Source organism: Camponotus vicinus, unplaced genomic scaffold (genome assembly GCF_025532165.1).
Source record: "Camponotus vicinus isolate PSW18456_S1 unplaced genomic scaffold, iyCamVici1.0 SCAF_4, whole genome shotgun sequence".
Lineage (NCBI taxonomy): Eukaryota > Metazoa > Arthropoda > Insecta > Hymenoptera > Formicidae > Camponotus > Camponotus vicinus.
Window position 1 is genome coordinate 19,425,814 of NW_028141976.1, and position 18,932 is coordinate 19,444,745.

At 29.2% G+C, this 18,932-nt stretch overlaps 1 protein-coding gene across 16 annotated transcripts in view; it reads left to right on the forward strand.

Moving 5' to 3' along the window:
- Window positions 1-18,932, forward strand: part of Nmdar2 (glutamate ionotropic receptor NMDA type subunit 2) — a 303,165-nt gene that overhangs the window by 196,258 nt on the left and 87,975 nt on the right. For 2 of the 16 annotated variants that reach the window (XM_083097889.1, XM_083097892.1), the window contains exon 1: window positions 15,200-16,661. The exons of the other annotated variants lie outside the window; for them this stretch is intronic. The gene's annotated coding sequence lies outside the window, so the exon portion shown is untranslated. Of the gene's footprint in view, window positions 1-15,199; window positions 16,662-18,932 lie in introns of those variants that run through there. 16 annotated transcript variants of the gene reach the window in all.

The following is an 18,932-nucleotide window of genomic DNA, read 5'->3' on the forward strand; positions in this document are numbered from 1 at the left end:
TCGAGCTGAAATCGGATGTTTTCATGCTGCTGCGCTCGAAAGAAAGAAAGACATCAGGCGCAGCTCTGCTATGTAAATCACATTAGGAAAGCTGGACGACAGCCAGGCGCCGCTCAGACATTACTTTTTCTTTTTTAGCCATTGTCACATGCCAGATTCAGTCATCTCCTTCTGATGGATACATTGACCAAGAAATAGTCGTAATACGGTATCTTAGCAGTGACGACAATCACTCGGTAACGCAGTTGCGTCGCTTGCTGGTTCATTAAATTCTCGCATTGTAGGAAAATTCTGAACGCCAATGTAGAGTAGAATTAATGGAACTGGCAATGCGGAGATTGCAAAGTAAAGCGCGCAGAGACACTACAAGTGCACGAATATTGCGTTCGTTTGCGACAATTTCCTGGAGAAATGTCTTGTTTTTGTGGATTTCGTATTATTGAAGTAGAATCTTTATAGAAGAAAGGTTTCTTTCTCTCGTTGAAACAAAGAGCAAAGAGAATTCTGCATAAAAAATAAAAATTTATTATTAAAAATTTATTTAGGAATAATTTAATTTATATTTTTTTATTTATATATTTCTGGATTTAGAAATTATAGGGATTTTTATATCTAAATTTATTTATCTAAAAATTTTAGATTATACATGCAACATATACAACGTATATTTTTGTCATTTTCCGCCAAAATCTATAAAAATAGTTTAAACAAAAATATTGCAACATGCCATTCTTATATCTCATATTCATGATCAAGTCAGAAATATATTTCGAAGAATATATATTTAATGCTGGATATTTTTTTATCAATTTTTACCTATAATGCAGAAATATATTAATATATTTATAAATTATATATATACATATATATATAATCATAATTTTGATTCTCATATATTTGTGCAGTATCGATTATTTTCTCGAGTATTGTGCGAAAATTCTTTTATAATGCCAATTATAATGTCAATTCTCTACGATCTTATCGAAGACTTCCGCATAACCGCATAATAGTGTAGGGAAGTAGCGAAATGCCTTGCTGAAAACCGGAAGCGGCCAGACCACAGGGCAAATTGAACATCGCGGTTAAACGCAGCGGCCACAACGGCTGACATGTGTGGAGTAAATCGCGGGTCACTGTTGGGAGTCACAATCGATATCATTGCTTTCGATATCACAAGAACAATTTCCAAATATACAATAACTTTTTTTCCTTACACAGCTGCGTTTGTTAAAAGTTGAAATTGATCTATAACTGATATGTGAAAAGGAAACACCCTATTCGTTTTAAATGGATAATGTATATATTCTAATAATACAGTTGATTAAGAAAGCATGAAAAAATTCAATATGAAAAAACTGAAAAATATATAAAGATCTTAATTATAAAATGTGTATTTATTAAATTACTTATATATATCGAAGGTCATCTAAGATAAGGACGTGAAATGATTAAAATCTATTTATTAGATAATTTATAATTTGTTAGACAATCTGTAACAGCATCCTCTTTCTCAAAACAAAAATATATTTTTAATTTCATATGTCGCATATATCCTAAATATTCTAATGTATAAAAATAAATATTTTATATATTAATGTATTATAATTCTTTAAAAATGAAAAAACACGTACATGTGTATATTTTCTTTGTATATATTATGCATTGCATTAAAATTATAAATAGAATTTTGTCCTAAATATTTTTTTACATATGTACATATTAAGGATTATCTAAAATAGATAAAATAAAAAAATTATTCATAATAAAATATTGATTTATAAGATCAATGCAATTAGCTACTTAATTTGGTAGAAAATCATTAATTAATAATATAGGCTGACAATGAGCAAGTAAATAAAATTTTTCTCAAATGTGTAACTTTAGAAATTTAACTAATGGAAATTTTTTTAATGTTAACGGAGTATTCCGAAAGCTACATCAAAACAAACTGTAGGTTTTAAAATACGATGCAATATAGCGATGAGAAAAGTTTAGATAAATTTCACGATTGTTGGTGTAGCTTTTAGATTACTCGCATATCGACAGCTATAAAGCTAGGTTCGTGCCAGCAGCGCTCTGCGAAAATCCATCGGTAATTTCAGCTGTCGTCACTAAAGGAAGTCGCACTGTATTTTAAGGAAATATCATATTCTTCATCAAATAATCAATTAAAGCGATCCAATTAGCATTAATTTCAGTTCAATAATGTCGATAATGTCTGATCGAATCTTATTGATTATTTAAAATGTTAATCTTCGCGCTTGAAGGATCGAATGGATAAGCGAGCTTTTGAGCTTGCAAGCTGTCGCCATCTGGCGAAAAATGTCTGAACATTTTTATATATGGATTTTAAAATGTACGATTTCATCGTAGTATATAAAAAAATTGCAGATATTAATTAAGATTTAATGATAGTTAATATTTTATTATAATTTTAATGATATTTTAGTTATAAGTTCGTGATAAAATAAGAGAAAAGTTTGCGATAAAAATTCTTGTATTTAAAGCACAAATAAAATTATGTAAAAAAAAATTAAAGAAGAGAATTATCGATTTGTTTGATGAACAACTAAAGTTCGATGATTTCTATAGATGTTGCAATGAATAAAAAAATATACAGAAAAATGTGACCATATTTAATTTTATCGAATCTTTTCAGATTTGCAACAAAAAATTTAAAATTTAAATAAATGCATCTCTATAGCACTTATAATTTAAATCTCACTGTAATTTTTGTGGAAAGAGCTCTTTTAGACTTTTATTATAAGATATAATATGCAATTGAAATTAAAAAGAAATCTGCGGTAATTTTACGTGATTCTGATTTGGCTCAACTTCATTTAATGAAAAAAAAAACTGAATTTTATACGCTTATTTATACTAATTACTTCGAACCAATTAATTTAGAAATGAAAAGCTAAAAAACGAAAACAATATAAAAATATATACTTATTATTTTAGTTTTATGTTTGATTTTAAATCTATTTAATTTATTATATAATTAAACTTTTAAAATAAGATATTATTTTACAAAATTTGTCTATAAAAATATAAACTTATATTTAATTTTACTGAAATTTTGCCGCAATCTAAATCCATTTTATTCCATTACAAATGCAATTAAAAATAACAGCTTTAAAAAGACAGAAATGCAAGCGTGTACATGTTTTTGTTGACTCTATTATTTGCACAAAATAAATAAACTTAGATAAAATTGAGAAAATATTAAACAACAAGTGATAAGAACGAGTATTTTGTTTTACTTAAATAATCTATGATCGAGAGATAAGCAGCGTACGTGCTAAATTTATCTTTCATAAACTTCTAAATTATTTTTATCTGATACATTACAAACTACGCTATAAATTCTCTCTTTCCCTTTTTTGAAAACTGTATATATTATTTTTAACAACAAAAAAGATAATTAAAATTTATTAATGACATAAACATAGTGTATAAAAGATATGACACTTTTTATCAAATTAATAATATGCATAATAATTATTATTTGTAAATTTTTCTGCAATATTAAAGAGAATAAAAAAACAATTTATAAAATACAAAGTTAATAATATTTTTAGAACACATATATAATTTCTAATGAATAACATTTCGAACATATTTCAAGTATAATTTATAAGGAAAGTCTCTCCGAAAGGAGGCATTCGAAGTATTTTATATGGCTGCATACGAACCGCAAAACTTTCACCAAAGTATTGGGCGAAATAGAAAATTAAGATATATCTGAGAAGTTTAGGAGCTAAGTTTTTTTTCAAGAACTCGTAGAAGGTATAAGTGAGCTAGACGGATCTTTCCGCACTATTTTGTTCTCTTTTTTTTTCGTCACTCTATTATTACGCTGCCAAGGACATTGATTTATGTATCTTTTTCATAGTTTCTTTCTCACCTAACGGAAATAGTTTCGATTTAGTGGTCGCATTTTCATCTCATATAATTTTATTTAGAATTTCATAATCAAGTTAATAAAGATTAGCGAAGCTACGAGATAAAATATGCATTAGTCACAAATTATTGATACATTTGACTATTGTTGAATGTGCTATATATCTCATCTTCCAATAATAAACTTTCTTATATTAGTTCAAATTTTCTCTAATTTTTAAAATGTACATTTTGATATTTATATTATAAATTCTGATTGTATTTATGTCAGGTATATATATTTCTTATATAACTTACATAACGAAACTTAACTGATTAAGATTTCCGAATAGTTAGTCTATAGCCAATTTGCAGTTCGTGACATCTTCGTTATTTGATCGCATTTACTTTAATCAACGGTAAAGCCTTTCACATGTCAGTTTCTACGAAATACTTTTCGATATTTGTTTACATTTATAAGGATATCAATATCTATTAAATAATTTATCTAATTAAAGTTTATGTAAAAAATATTAATATTATATTTATATATGTATTAAATAATTATAATAAATAAATATATATACATATATTTATTTATTATCATTATTTAATATAAATATAAATATAATATTAATATTTCTTACATATACTTTAATTAGATAAATTATTTAATAGATGTTGATTATTTAATATATATATATATATATATATATATATATATATATATATATATTATAGATATATATAGATATATATTTAGATACCATGTCATTGTTGTGTATATATATATATATATATATATATATATATATATATGCTTATATTAAATATTAAAATATATTTCTCTCTCTCTCCCCTCTTTCTCTAATATATTTTTTTACAGAATGTTAAAAGAGTTCGAATTTTGATTATAAAAAACATAAACTTTATTTTTTAATTAATTCATAGGAGATTTCAAACATGATAAAAAAGAATTTATTCAAATATTAAATAAACTCAGTTATTGAGAGATGCCTTTTATTCATACAATTTCTACTGTCATTTTTTTGCATAAGTGTATAAAATGTGCGTCATCTATGATAACTATTTAGCGAAATTTTTGAACAATGAATCAACATTTAATCTATTTACTAGAAAGTATATGCTATAATTGGAAACTATGTGTTTTAAGTTTCGCATGCTGTTTGAGACGCTGATTGAAGATCCTTTGAATTATTTGCCTTAACGTTCCTTTGCTCACGTTCTTATTAAGGATCCTTTGTTCGGTAACAGTGCTGAGAAATAAATTGAAAAAAAAGGAAAAAAATATAATAGTATAAACGGACTTTAACAAAGATTATAATACATTTTCAAACATTTTCACAAATTGTAAAAAATTTTTTCTGCATAATGACTTCCTTTCGCTTTTATAAATAATAAGATATATTACACATATAATTAAAATTTATTATTTATTAATCAATAGATAAAATTTGATAATTCTAAAAAGTTATGTAAAATTATGTTTATTTATGACCTAAAAACAATTTTTTCAAAATGATTACAAAAGAAAAGTATGGCAAAGTTAATTAGAAAACGTGGTCCAAAAAATATATTTAATAAATAACGCTATTGATTGAATATATATTGTTTTATTTAATATTATAGTAAGCGTGTAACATTCTTAAATTAATACAATAAATATAAATAATCATCGCTAATTTTTTCGTACTGTGAAATATAATAAAATTTAATAACAATAATAACAATAAGATTAATTAAATCAATATTTCTCGTGTAATTGCAGTTATATTAATGTTTGTAATTAACAAACTATATGTAATATATATATATATATATATATATATATATATATATATTTATCATCAGTTCCTATTATTGTTCAAATGTTGCTTAATTTGAAAAACTACATATGTATCCCTATGGCTATAAGTTGTAAATGGTTATTTTCTACCCGACAAATTGTTAAGCTCGAATGAAACCAAAGCTATACATTTCACAATAGTAAATCTCAGCTCTGCTTATTAAACGCATTCTCCGTTTTCTGAGTAAGATCTATTTTTTGGATATGAAAAAAGAAGAGATACTTTATTATCTTTTTTGAATAACTTTGTGATTGTTCGATCGTTTCACCATCGACTTACCCGACGACATTCGCACAAAGATTTGCGCTGACCTTTCCTTCAAAAGTTTGAGTCATTCGAGTAAACAATGTTCTCTTATTGCACGTCGTTCTTCAGATTGATGCGATTACACTGCTCCAGGGAGCTCAAATTGGTGCGCGTCACTGATTCGTAACTTGAGGAACGCAAACTTTTAGTTCATCAAACTTAATTCTCCTTTTTGTTCGTCTTTCTTGTAAATGTATTCTGATGACAAAGCATTTGCCATTAGATACCATGTCATTGTTGTGTATAAAAAATAATTTTATTTTTATTCGCATGTCTAACAATAAGATAAAATCGTGCTAACTATTAAAGAACTTTTTTGAACTATTTTTAATACGATAATAAGAATTTTTTAATTTAAAATTTATATAATATTTATAATGTAAAAATTACATTAAATTTTTATATACACTGTGTTAAATTCTCTATTCATCAAATTTATAATGGATAATGTCTTAAACTCAAACAAAGATATAAACAAAATTAATAATTTATTTAAATTTATTTTATTAAATAAAATTTATTGATTTTATGCGATTTCATTAAATTTATTGATATGATTTGATTTATGTAAAATGGTTTATATGAAATTGAAATAAAATAATCGTAATTTAATACACGTAATCTAATACGCATTTTATGATCAGAAAAGTAAACTTATTACTTGAATTTATACACATACAGTTATAACAGAAACCTTTTATTCTATTTATCGCCAATTTTATTTTTTTTATAGGAAAATATTTTTGAATTATCTTATTAAAAGTCTATCTATTATTAAAAGTAATTAACTGCTAACAAAAATATTTTTCTCAAAACACAAAAATGTTCTTAAATTTTTATTTAATAATGAGAGAAAAAGAAAGATCTCATCATTTATCCTCTTCCTATCTAAAAAAGAATTCTTTTGTATACTTAATGCTTTAATATTTTTATAATATTTTAATTCTTTTGTAATATTTCCTAATTTTTGTAGTAAAATGTATATCCTTTTTTTACAAACATTATTTTCTGATTGTGTGTTGTGTTGTTTTATTTTATCCGTATTAGATACTATATAATATAGATCTTTATGGACAATATAAAATAAAATGTTATCTTTCTTGATGACTTCTTACGATTTCAACTACAAATGAAGCAATATGACCTATTTTTTCTTAACAAAATGGATCAATCTTGATAATGCTTGCTATTCTTGACCATTTATCAAATAGAAGCGTCAATCGTACTTACACTATAATCAGACGTTACTATTGTAATAAATTCCTCCGCTATATATCGATATGACGTTCCAGATTCCTTTGTTGATATCGTCTCGACGCTGAGAACATTTAATCAATCTTGTTGTCCGGTTGATCCATCGATCGAATGCATTATTTAGACCATGTATATAGGATTTCTCGAAACCTAGATATTCGACCGTTCGTCACAATAAAGAGAGAAATCGATCCGTTAATTAAACTTTTCAACTCATAGGTCTCATAGTGCTTTTCTCTAGCCAATTCTTGATAATCGGTTTTTTTGTTAAAATGCAATCAACTATTCTGCGAGAATATTTTCCTTTTTTTCTGTTTGATGCACGTTGTTATTTCAATCGTATCAATTTCTCTTCTTTCGATAAGTAGAAGAAAAACAATTTTGGAAAAATAATAGTGGATGTTATGATTTGCCAAAAGAAACAAATTAGATAAATGTACAGAAAATATATCTGCGAAACAGTCCGTATATGTGTATGCGTGTGTGTGCGTATAGCAAAATAAATATTAATATCTTCTCTCGCAGACATTTACTTATGTAACTTTTATATACATATAAACTTTTATGTTTTGTATGTATATAAATATAAATTATTTAACTCTTTTCTAATTATTTAACTTCTTTTTTAATAAAAAATCTTGCATGAATAATTTTTAGATTAGTGAAAATACGTGAATTTTCGGAAAAATAAATTGAAAAATGTCGAAAGTTAATAACAACAATTCATTTTGCATTTAGCTCTATTATTGACATTAATTCAAGAGATTATAGATTATATAATTGAGTGTTCAAAAAGTTCGTATTTAAATATAAATAGAATTTCACAGTAAACGCGAGAAAAATTTTAGCGAATAGTGAAATTCACTTGGAAGTAAAGAAGTTTGTACACGTAGAGGGGCAAACGGTCAAAGGAAATTGCACTAGTCAACTACTCCGTCAACATCTCTCGAGGGTGCAACCGGATGGAATTCACTACTCGAGACCGGATACGTTTGAATTTCTACTTTCTTCTCCTTTTCCTGATCAAACTTGTGTACCAATGCAACAGAGATATTATCAGATATAGAATATATTATAACACAAACTCGTCGAAATTATCGAAACAAGGGACGGTACAGATATTTTTAACTCAAATATTACGATCATGGAAATCTTTATAACGAAAATAAATTATTTTGTAATCACATTTTTTTATCAATGCTACAAATAATTAAATGTTCGAAAGAATCAATTACACGACAGTGTAATGATTGTAACTATTATGATACAACAGTCACTTGTATAGAATGTATTATATAAAAAAGAAATACTCGCTTTAAAAGAGTGAACGTTAGAGCTAAGAATTTGTTTTAAAAGTCTGTCTGTCTTTCTCAGAAAAACAAACGAAAGGACAAATGGAAAGGACGTTGAAGTAGGTCATTCCTGGAGCACGCACTATTATTTGGTTCGAAGATGAAAAGAATGTGGGAGAGGCAATACTTTTCAGCTGATGTACCGATGTATATTTACCTCTTTGCATAAAAAGTACGCTTTGTAACACGAAATGACATTTGGGAAAGCGCGGCAGGAGAAAAAAAAATGCTACGTCAATATGCAACTGATATAAGTGAATTGTTATCTTCTGTATAAAGGCGATTGATGCGGCCAACTGATAAGAATAGTGAAATCGGAAAGAGAGCGCGTATTGTGGTTCGCATAGATACATATAACACAAAGGCCATTCAATATAGTGATTCGGCGCGAAATCTCGTAAGCCGAGTGTACGCGTTATGGTTTTCAGAGATTCGATGCGAACCTGAAGCGCCCTTATGAATATTTGATGCCGATACCGTTATGTCGGATTGTATGCGTATCCCGTTACGCGATGGACATGCTCAGCCATATTTCCGTAGATGGCTGTATGGATAATAAAAAAGAACATTTACAGTTTCGATTTTATCAGTATTATTAAAGGATCAATGCGATATACAATTACTGCTGGATAATTTTTCATATATACAAATAGTCTTAAAATATTACTTGCAGAATTGTAATAACATTAACTGTTTATCTCAATTTTCATGAATAAACAGTTGTTTTTCTTCACTTTATTCTTCAACACGTGCTATTTTCCATTTTACAACGCAAATAATTTTTAGCGTCATAATTTGTTTTAAAACCTACGGACTATTTTGAAATTTATAAAACGTAAAATATTTAAAGTATAAAATATAAAAAATATGCAAATAACTAACATCATTTTTTCCTCTATGTTAAATTCAATTATATTTAATTGTACAAACAAAATTTGGGGTAAAATTTTACTTGTTATACTTATCTTATTTTTATAAATAATATTTAATTACAATTGCTATTAAAATTTTATTTTTATTTTTTATCGCATGAACATTAAATTTACCATTTTTTTAAAGTAACTGCATGCATAATGAAAAAAAGCAATTTATATAACTTATGATCCTATTCGTATTAAATATTATTTTTCACGATGTAGATAATTTTTCGCATAATATGTTATTTATTTGAATCATTTTTTAAAAAATGTTAAATAAAAGTGAGTTTTGCATGGTAATATATCTTTGAGTTAATTACTTTCTTTTTTTTTCATTAAACATATATAAATTATGTTTATACAGTCAGTTCTATTAATTTTTTATCTCTAATTATATTGAAGATACATAGTTGCTTAGTAAATTGCTAAACGGTTGCTTTGTAAACGCTTGAAACTATAAACTAAATCGCTCATATACAGGATGTTTCCACAACATACACATCATTAAGTCGGGTTGCCTATCTGCCCATTCAGGGGCATGCTTTACTGGATTCGCAGAATAAGATCAAAATGGGAATAAGGAAAAAGGAATCTGTTTTTATCACTCTATTATAATGAACAGTTGTGAAATTTAATAATATAAATAAAATATTTATCTAATAATAAATAAAATAATAATAGATAAAATAACATAAATAAAATTTAATAAACAAATTTGAACAAATATAATGAAAAATACTTATACTGAAAAATACATTCGATTTTTAAATATAATAAATTATAGAAACTCGATATAATCACTATTTTTTTCTAAACATAGAGCAATCCTGCTGAAATGTCTCTCACTTGTTTTATCAGAAGAGTGATCTCTGCCCATGAATTTTATGCCTATGGATTTTTTTATGTAGAACATCTTAAAAAATAAAATATATCACACCCTGCCGGAAAATGCAGAAATTCTTAAAAATAGAATTCGTAACGCATGCGGAGATCACTTCTCTCATGATAAGTCGCGTGAAAGAAAATTTCATGCGCAGAATTGTTTTATGTTTAGAAGATGGTGGTTATATTGAACATTTATTATAATTTATTACATTTAAAGATCAAAAATATTTGTCATTATAAGTATATTTTATTATATTTGTTTATTATATTTTTTACTATATTTGTTCAAATTTATTTATTAAATTTACGTTATTAATATATGTTAATATATATTAATATTTATTATTAAATATTATAATTAAATGTTATAATGTGTTATTAAACAAATTTGTCAATTTATTAGAATTGAATATTTTATATATATTATTATTATCTATATTATTAAATTTCGCAATTATTTACTATAATAAAATGATAGGATTTGCCTTTCCTTACTTCCCGTTGAACTCGCTTTCTAATCTTATTCAGCGAGTCTAATAAAGCATGACCCTGACGATGGACATCCCGACTTAATGATGTGTATGTTGCGGAAATACCCTGTACATTCATAAGATTATTACCATCAGAATAGAATTCCGGAGCGCGGGAATGCAGCCAAAATGTGATAAAACGTTGATGTTATCCGTCCATGACAGAAGATCTGTAACTTTGATCATCAGTTCTCGTTTATTTACATAAGCTAATATATATAAATTGTTACTCAATTATTCTTATCATCGATATATAAATTTTGCCTCTAACTTTTACCTTCAATAATACAAATTGGATTGCTTTTTAACATAACACAAATTTTTCGTAGATATTTAGATCGATGAGACGACATTTTCAATTATTGCTCTTGAGACCTCGATCTGTTTACTTCAATTCACCAGCATCAAATGAAAAATTTTGTCCACACAAATTGTCCACACACATGGTCAAATTGTACATTTTTTGCTAAAATTTACTACGCGAAAGTTAAATCGCACACACACACATACACACACAAAATTATAAAATATTATATAAAATTTATATAATGAATCATGAAAAGCAGTTAAAATTTGAAGATAACAGATGAGAGAGTTAAGAATATTCTTAAAACCTCGGCAATAAAGAATATAAACAAATCTTAAGAATGAAATTATGTGGAATGAAATGAAACGCTTTATATAATATGATTTTTCAGCATTGTCTATGAGGTTAATACAAGTGGAACACAATTCCCTTAATAATTACTCTGGCAACGAACTAATGTTATTTCTCTCTTTCCAAGCTATTTCACACAGAACGATGTTAATTTCGCAGTAACAGGGAGAATTTCGTTCTCATCACGAGCATGTAATGCCATCAGAATTCAATTTTGTTCGTAAACGTTCACATACCTACGCATACTAGGTGATAAATTTGAATGATGTAAAGTTGAAGAGATATATGTTGCGAAACAAAGCTATATTGCACTTTTTGCCCATTACTTTATTGAACGATGAGTTCATTCGTTGTTCAATCATTTAAGAACGGATGCACTCCGATATCGAAAATTCCATTGAAGATTTTATAACTCTTTTAGACAGGATTGTGAACTCGATCATTCTTCAACTCGAGTATTCCAGAGTATTTTTCGTGAAAAAATCTGACGATAAACATTTTTTTGAAGACATGCTATTTATTTTAAAATGAAATTTATATATAAAGTTTTTTGCAGTAGTTAAAAGTTTCTTACAGTAATTTAATATCTGATTTAATATCCGATATATAATAATATCACAATTAATTCAATTTTACCTAATTTTTTTTTTATTATGTATACAGATTATTATTTGTCATCCTTCATTTATTTTCCCGTAATTTTATAACGTCTCGCGGATTCAAGTATTACTGAAAGATACATGTTTTATGTGATAATTTAACAAACATATGTACGACGCCTTTGGATAATTGAGTAGAACAAAACCCATTCGAACAATTACTTTATTTTTGCGCTTGGAATGGCAAAACAAGACTCAACCGAGTTTCGTCTTTAGGAATGAAGCTCCTAATTACAGCACATAGAGCAAAGTACTATATTGAACTCTCGTATTCTCTATTCAGCATAGTTCCGAACAAAATTACGTGTCCTACACCCTTTTACTTTCATACTGCGTTGCAACGCAATCACGTACGCTCTCGACTTAATTACAATCTTGCGCGGCACTAGATATAGCAATCCATTGAAATTCTCGGATCGAAAGGTTCGCGAGTTTCACGCCGTGATATATATATTTCAATTCCTATAGAATCTTTAAATACATAAGTTGAAACTAATTTTATATGAGCTCTATTGATCCATATCACATTAAGACCTTTTAAATATAAACGAGTAGTGTTTTTCTCGAAGTGAATATGATTTGAATTTAATTAGAATTTACTTTCAGATTCATGAAATATTTGAACATTATAATTTAGTATATATTAATATTGTATATTTTAATGTTGAATATTTTACTGTATATTTTAATGTTAATTATTAAATATATACATAAGTGGCAAAATTTTATCGCATCAATGAGAGAATGATCACATTCAAAGCAATCAAAGAGATTAGACATTAGAAAGAATATAAAAATATTATAAATTTTCTAATTTTTTCATATAATTTAATTTGACTTTAAGCTAATTTAAAATTTCACGTTTCTTAATCGACATACAAGTTTGAACTTTAATTAGAATTTCATGGAACTTTCACATCCGAATTTACGGCTGTTGAAAGTTTTGTATTTTAAGATGCAACACAATTTTAATTTTGTAAATTTTCGATATTTTATACAATATAATTTTTATAAAATTTGACAGTTTTTATTGACATATAATTAAGATTTTCTTGCTGTCGCAAATTATTGCTTATTATTGGGTCCAAGTTTTGCTTTGACCAACAATATTTTTAGATCGGTATAAATTTAGCTTTAGTAGAATCTCGTTCGTTTTGATTTAGCGAAACGCTTTCATTGTGTATTGAGTAACTCGCTATTGATTATGCCGTACAAATTTTTTTATATACCTTTGCTTCAATGGTTATTATATTAATATAAAATGAGTGTGCAAACGAATGTCAGTGGAATGGAGTCAGGGGTTACTACCTACTTGACCGCATTTGAGTCGCATTTTTGCATTATCTTGAGGAGAGGAAGTTCTTAAAGAGGTTGCTAGAGAATAATGGATGTTGACTGTGTCAGTATCCTGTCTAACGTTGTTTTCGTCTCGCAACAAGGATCTGTATCGATTGGCGGTATCCTCTATTTACGAGATAGCAACGGTATGCTCATGCATAGTGAGCGCGAAATCACGTGATTCTGTATGTGAATACAATTACCTGTATTAATCGATTATCGATAGTGTCTTGTATTATCAGCTGTGATTGGTTTTATCAGAAATCAATAACGTTTAATCTGAAATAAGATAATAAATAATATAATAATAATGTATATGTAATGGCATAAAATATCTAATGAACGATGCGTTACTATAATCTACATTTCAGATAAAAGAAAAAAAGATATTCTTCTAATTAAACGACATCATGAAGATGCAGGAAGATTATGACATACATGTCGCTAATTTCAAGTGCGAGTTACAATTTTGTCCAACATAATAACTGTTTCTTTCCCGTAAAAGGAACATCGTCGTTCCTCCGTCCTTAATAACACGCTATGGCCGCTTATTGCATCAAGACCAGACGAGCTCTGGCAAGCAGTTAGGCGCCACTTCCGAGAGGAGTATAGAATTACGTTTAGTTAAGCGGGAATTCTATTAAGACCAACCTATAATTTTTAATAAATCTGTTCTCTTTTTAACACATGATAATGTCACATATAAATGCATTATTTCCAATTATTCCTAATTTTTTCAATTAGTTTTTATTAATTGAATTTTAGTATTTTATAGATATGAAACTTAAATCGCTCTTTTACTTTGACGAAAATTGTGTATATGTGAAAATTATAACAATAATGCTTTAAATGAGCATTATGATGATTTAGTTTTATTGTTTCTCTACGTAAAATGTTAAAATAGTTCTTTTTAAGAAATAAAAATTCCTATATGTGCAATTACGAAAAATAATTTAGCTTTCTACATTTAGTATTTTGTATTATTGAAAGCATTCTGGGCATTTATTTTCCTCATCATTAATATTCATCAATTATTATTAAATGGAATTTCATCAATTATTGTTAAATGGAATTTTTTTGATCCAGCAGGATTAAATAAATACCATAAATTCACCGTTTTCCGAGCTCGCCCACATTAAGTCGCAAATATCAAGCTCTCGGGGCGCGTCGTTCTACTTCACATAAATATCCTTCGCTTCTTATCCTTTTTGTATTGTATCAGCATTCGAGAGCCGACCCGCATTTTCATTATGGGAAGTAGAGTGCCAAACAGAGTTGCAATAGAGAGAGTGTGCGGTGTGAGGAGAAAGCGGCTGAGAGAGAGAAAATCGTTTTTCGTTCTTTATACAGCTAAAACCCAACATCCCTCGTTGCGTGCGAAGGTCCTAGCAACCCTTAAAGTACCATGGACCGCCGTCGCTGACGCCAACGCCGTATCTACCGCGGTATCCATGGCAACTGAGCACATGCGCGATGGGGTGATTCGGTCCATCCGCCGTTGAGCATACCACGGGGGTGGTTTTTCGTGTTGGCACACCCGGGCGGTTAGCTGGGCGGTGTCTGCGGCCTTCACTTTCCTCCCGAAAATCGAAGGCTACGGGGGTGGTAGCTGTCCCTTTTTCCTCTGCCTTTCGTCTTTGTCACCTTCGTTTTCTACCTTCTTTTTTCTTCTTCTTTATTAACTCTTTTATTTTCTTACCTCGTTCTATTTTCCTTCTGTACGTCTATCCATCCTATCGTTTTTATTTTCTTCACTTTCTCTTCTTATTGTTTTCGCGTCGTGTTGTATCTTTCCATCGAGCTCGTATTGTCTATAAGTCTCTCTTGGTAAGCGTCATGATACACGTGACAGCGGGACTTATGAGACTGTCATCATACATCCCTCGTAACAGTGCACGTGTCAAAACAAGAAGAAACAAGTGAAAGTGTCGCAGTATCGAAAAGATACGAGCGTCGAGCGTCTCGTGCATCCCTGACTGGCAGGGAACAAGCTGGAATTTTAGTCGTCTATAGCTTTCGAAGACTCTCGAGAACCTTTAAAGGGTTCTCGAGCGATCTCAACGGTCGTTCGAGTTCAATTCTAACCGAGGGTGCAAAGTGCATGGGAAAAGCCTCATCGTCAAAATCGAGAGATCGCACACCGCGTGGATGCGACGCGGATCAACCAAGTTCTTCCGCTGCGCCAGTGAAACTTCCTGATCACGTGAGCAGCGCGAGGATAGCTAGAAGAGTGGGAAGAGGGGAGGTGAGAGAATTGAGAGAGTGTGCTATAGTCAACGATACGACGAGAAGCGAGATACGTATTCCCGCGTGGGAAACCGCCGCTGAATCTCCCGATTCTCGTCTACTAGCGAAAACAGTTACGCCGATCGATTATCTGAACATTCGCAATCTCGAAAATCGTCGTCAAAGTCTCAGGCGATGAAGTTTCGCGGCGTCGCTGATTCTCGAATCGATCATCGCCGTGTGTTGTCTTCGTCGACGAATTCTATCGTAAATAATTCGTGTAATACGTGAGACGTTTCAGTGAACTCGATTTTGTTATCATGAGCGCGGAGATAGAACATGCGGCGGCAAAACAGCTGATTCGTGACAGCCCAACACGCGCCCTTTGCGACACAATTGACCGGCCAATAGCGCGGTGATTTAAATAGACGATTTATTCGTGTGCTTCTCCTTGCGACTATTACTTGGACAAAGTGGCGAAAATCGGACCGGCCGTGCGTGCCGGTGTAGTATCCATCTCCGGTGGATTGTGCGATGCGTGGATGCGTCCAATTTCGATCGAAAATGACCTGATTTCATTTTCGGAATTGATCGTTCCTGGAAAAGAGTTCTCTCCATCATTCTGCATATTCGTCGCTGCTACTCCTTTGCAGATTCTGAAGGAATGTTATGGCACGTCCACAGAAATGGATCTTCGTGGATAATTACATCGCGGTCCGATACCACTGCCAGATCGATCAATGTCGTCAAGTAAATCGCGCGCGCTTCCATGTTATTTTAATAAAGGTATTATTCTACTTTGTTGATCTTTAGAAGAACATCGATCAGCGCGAAAACGGATGAGTATAATTAATCGCAAGTCAAAGTCTCGAATATCTTTTACTTCATTAAAAATTGAAAGTAATTTATTTAAAAATTTTAATCGAAATAATTATGTCTATTTATATATTCTTAGTTATTATTTAGATAATTCGGAGAATAGAGAAATAGTAAAATTTTGAAAATGTTAAAATATATTGTACATCATAGTTTCTTATGTATTTTTCTTCTTTTTAATTTAATATAGCTTTAATTGCTATATAAGTATCTTAATTCATAATTCTTATTGTTTTATATAAGAGAAATATGTACCTTTTATAAGTATAATTTAGAATCACTAGAAATTATATATGTTAAGTTACGATATTTAAATATTCAATTTAGTAATCTTGTTCATTAGAATATTAGTTATTTCAAATGCTTGATTATAGAAATTTCACAACACTTCAAGATTTACTTCTAAAGTTTACTTTTCGCTCGAGCTAATAATAGCCACATGAAAGTTTGATCGTATTACTTCTTTTCTTTCTTTCTTCATGAAAATATTTGCAATGCAATTGTGATTTTTGCCAACACTCGGTTTTGCAACGATTCCATCTAAAATACCACATTTGCATGGTATACTTGCCAAGTACTGCAAACGCCGCGATATATAAATGTATGGACAATTTTCGTGATGTGTCGTCCAATATGTCTCGTGGGAAAACCATATTCGTGCCATTTCTCTCATAATGCAACTGCTCTCATATGCATCGACATTACGCACGAATTAATTTCGTCAGTTATTTCCATTGAAATTGACGTAACTCTACTAACACGCGCATCTCGTTATCTCATTCCCACAATGAATATTTCGATCTACGCGTTGAGCATTCATAGCTTCGTCAAGTGATGCGTGAAATAACGACGAGCATCTGTTTGCGTAATACTGGCCGAAAATGCACTTCTACATCTAGACTTGACTCTTCTGCAAACGCGAAACTGCAGCCTTCCAGCATACATTACTTAACGAGAAATTAATTAGAGGCTGCATCGATTAAGTCTTGCCTAGAACCAAGCGAGTAAAAAAACATCCATTCTTAATAGGATGGCATTCTTTACTTTCCTCTTTCTTACTCATTTTATTTCATTTTCGTTCTTGTATTATTGAGGACACGACATTACGTTCTGTTTACGATGCTGTGTTAAAATGACGTCAGCCTCGTGCCATTTTCACAACGAATCTCATGCTACTCGTAACCGATTGTTGCGATGTATAGACGCGAGATTTATTGCTTCATTCGTATTGCGAACCGCTTAACGGTACGCTCCAGCAACGTTTCTTTCGTTATCGCATGCATTATTACTGCACGAGATATTGATTAACTGCCCTCCATTTACGAATATCTCTGATATATTTGAATTTAATAAAACGTAATGTACCTATCTCTCGTTTTTATTATTAATTTATGCTTCTCAATGAAAAAGAATTACGCTATATCTAATAGAATTAATTATATAATTGAAAAATGTAGAATTTTGAGATTATTATAGAGAAATACCAGTGATAAATGTATTATAAAATATAGTTCTATATAAAAAAGACATTATATATTTCATAAAATAGATAACATAGATAAAAATATTTGCAAATTATATAATTTTGTAATATTAATATACATATAATTTTATAATATTAATATTTTAAAGGCTTTAAAACAAAGCTAAAATTAGTATAAAAAATTTTAAATAAAATAAATGTGAAATAATTTATATAATACCTTTTTCAGCAAAGCATATTTTATAAGTTACTTTAATTGGATAATTATTAATACAGAAGCGATTAGAGAGCTAAACACAATTTTCCTGTATAAAGTTTGTTTATTGAATACGATTTATTTCTCCTTTCCAAGCTTCGATTATAGAAACAACTTTTACTGCGTTAACAAGTTCCTCGCACGAAGCCTGAATTAAACTAGCCGGAAAGCTGAAGGGTGCTGTATGGTCTTAATAGCCTTTATTTTTTGTTTTTCTCCTTTTTTATTTTCTCTTCTTGCCTTTCACGAATTGGTAACTCTACACTTTGTTTTACGCTACAGGCAGTCTTGCGAGGTAATATAATGGTATCTTGTTATTTTTTTTACTTTATACAGAATTGTTTGTCTTACTTATTATATTGCTAAAATAAGGAAGATATCACTTACTACATTACGCGAATAAATTATATTTTAAACATCTCTAGAGAAAAAACGATTCTGT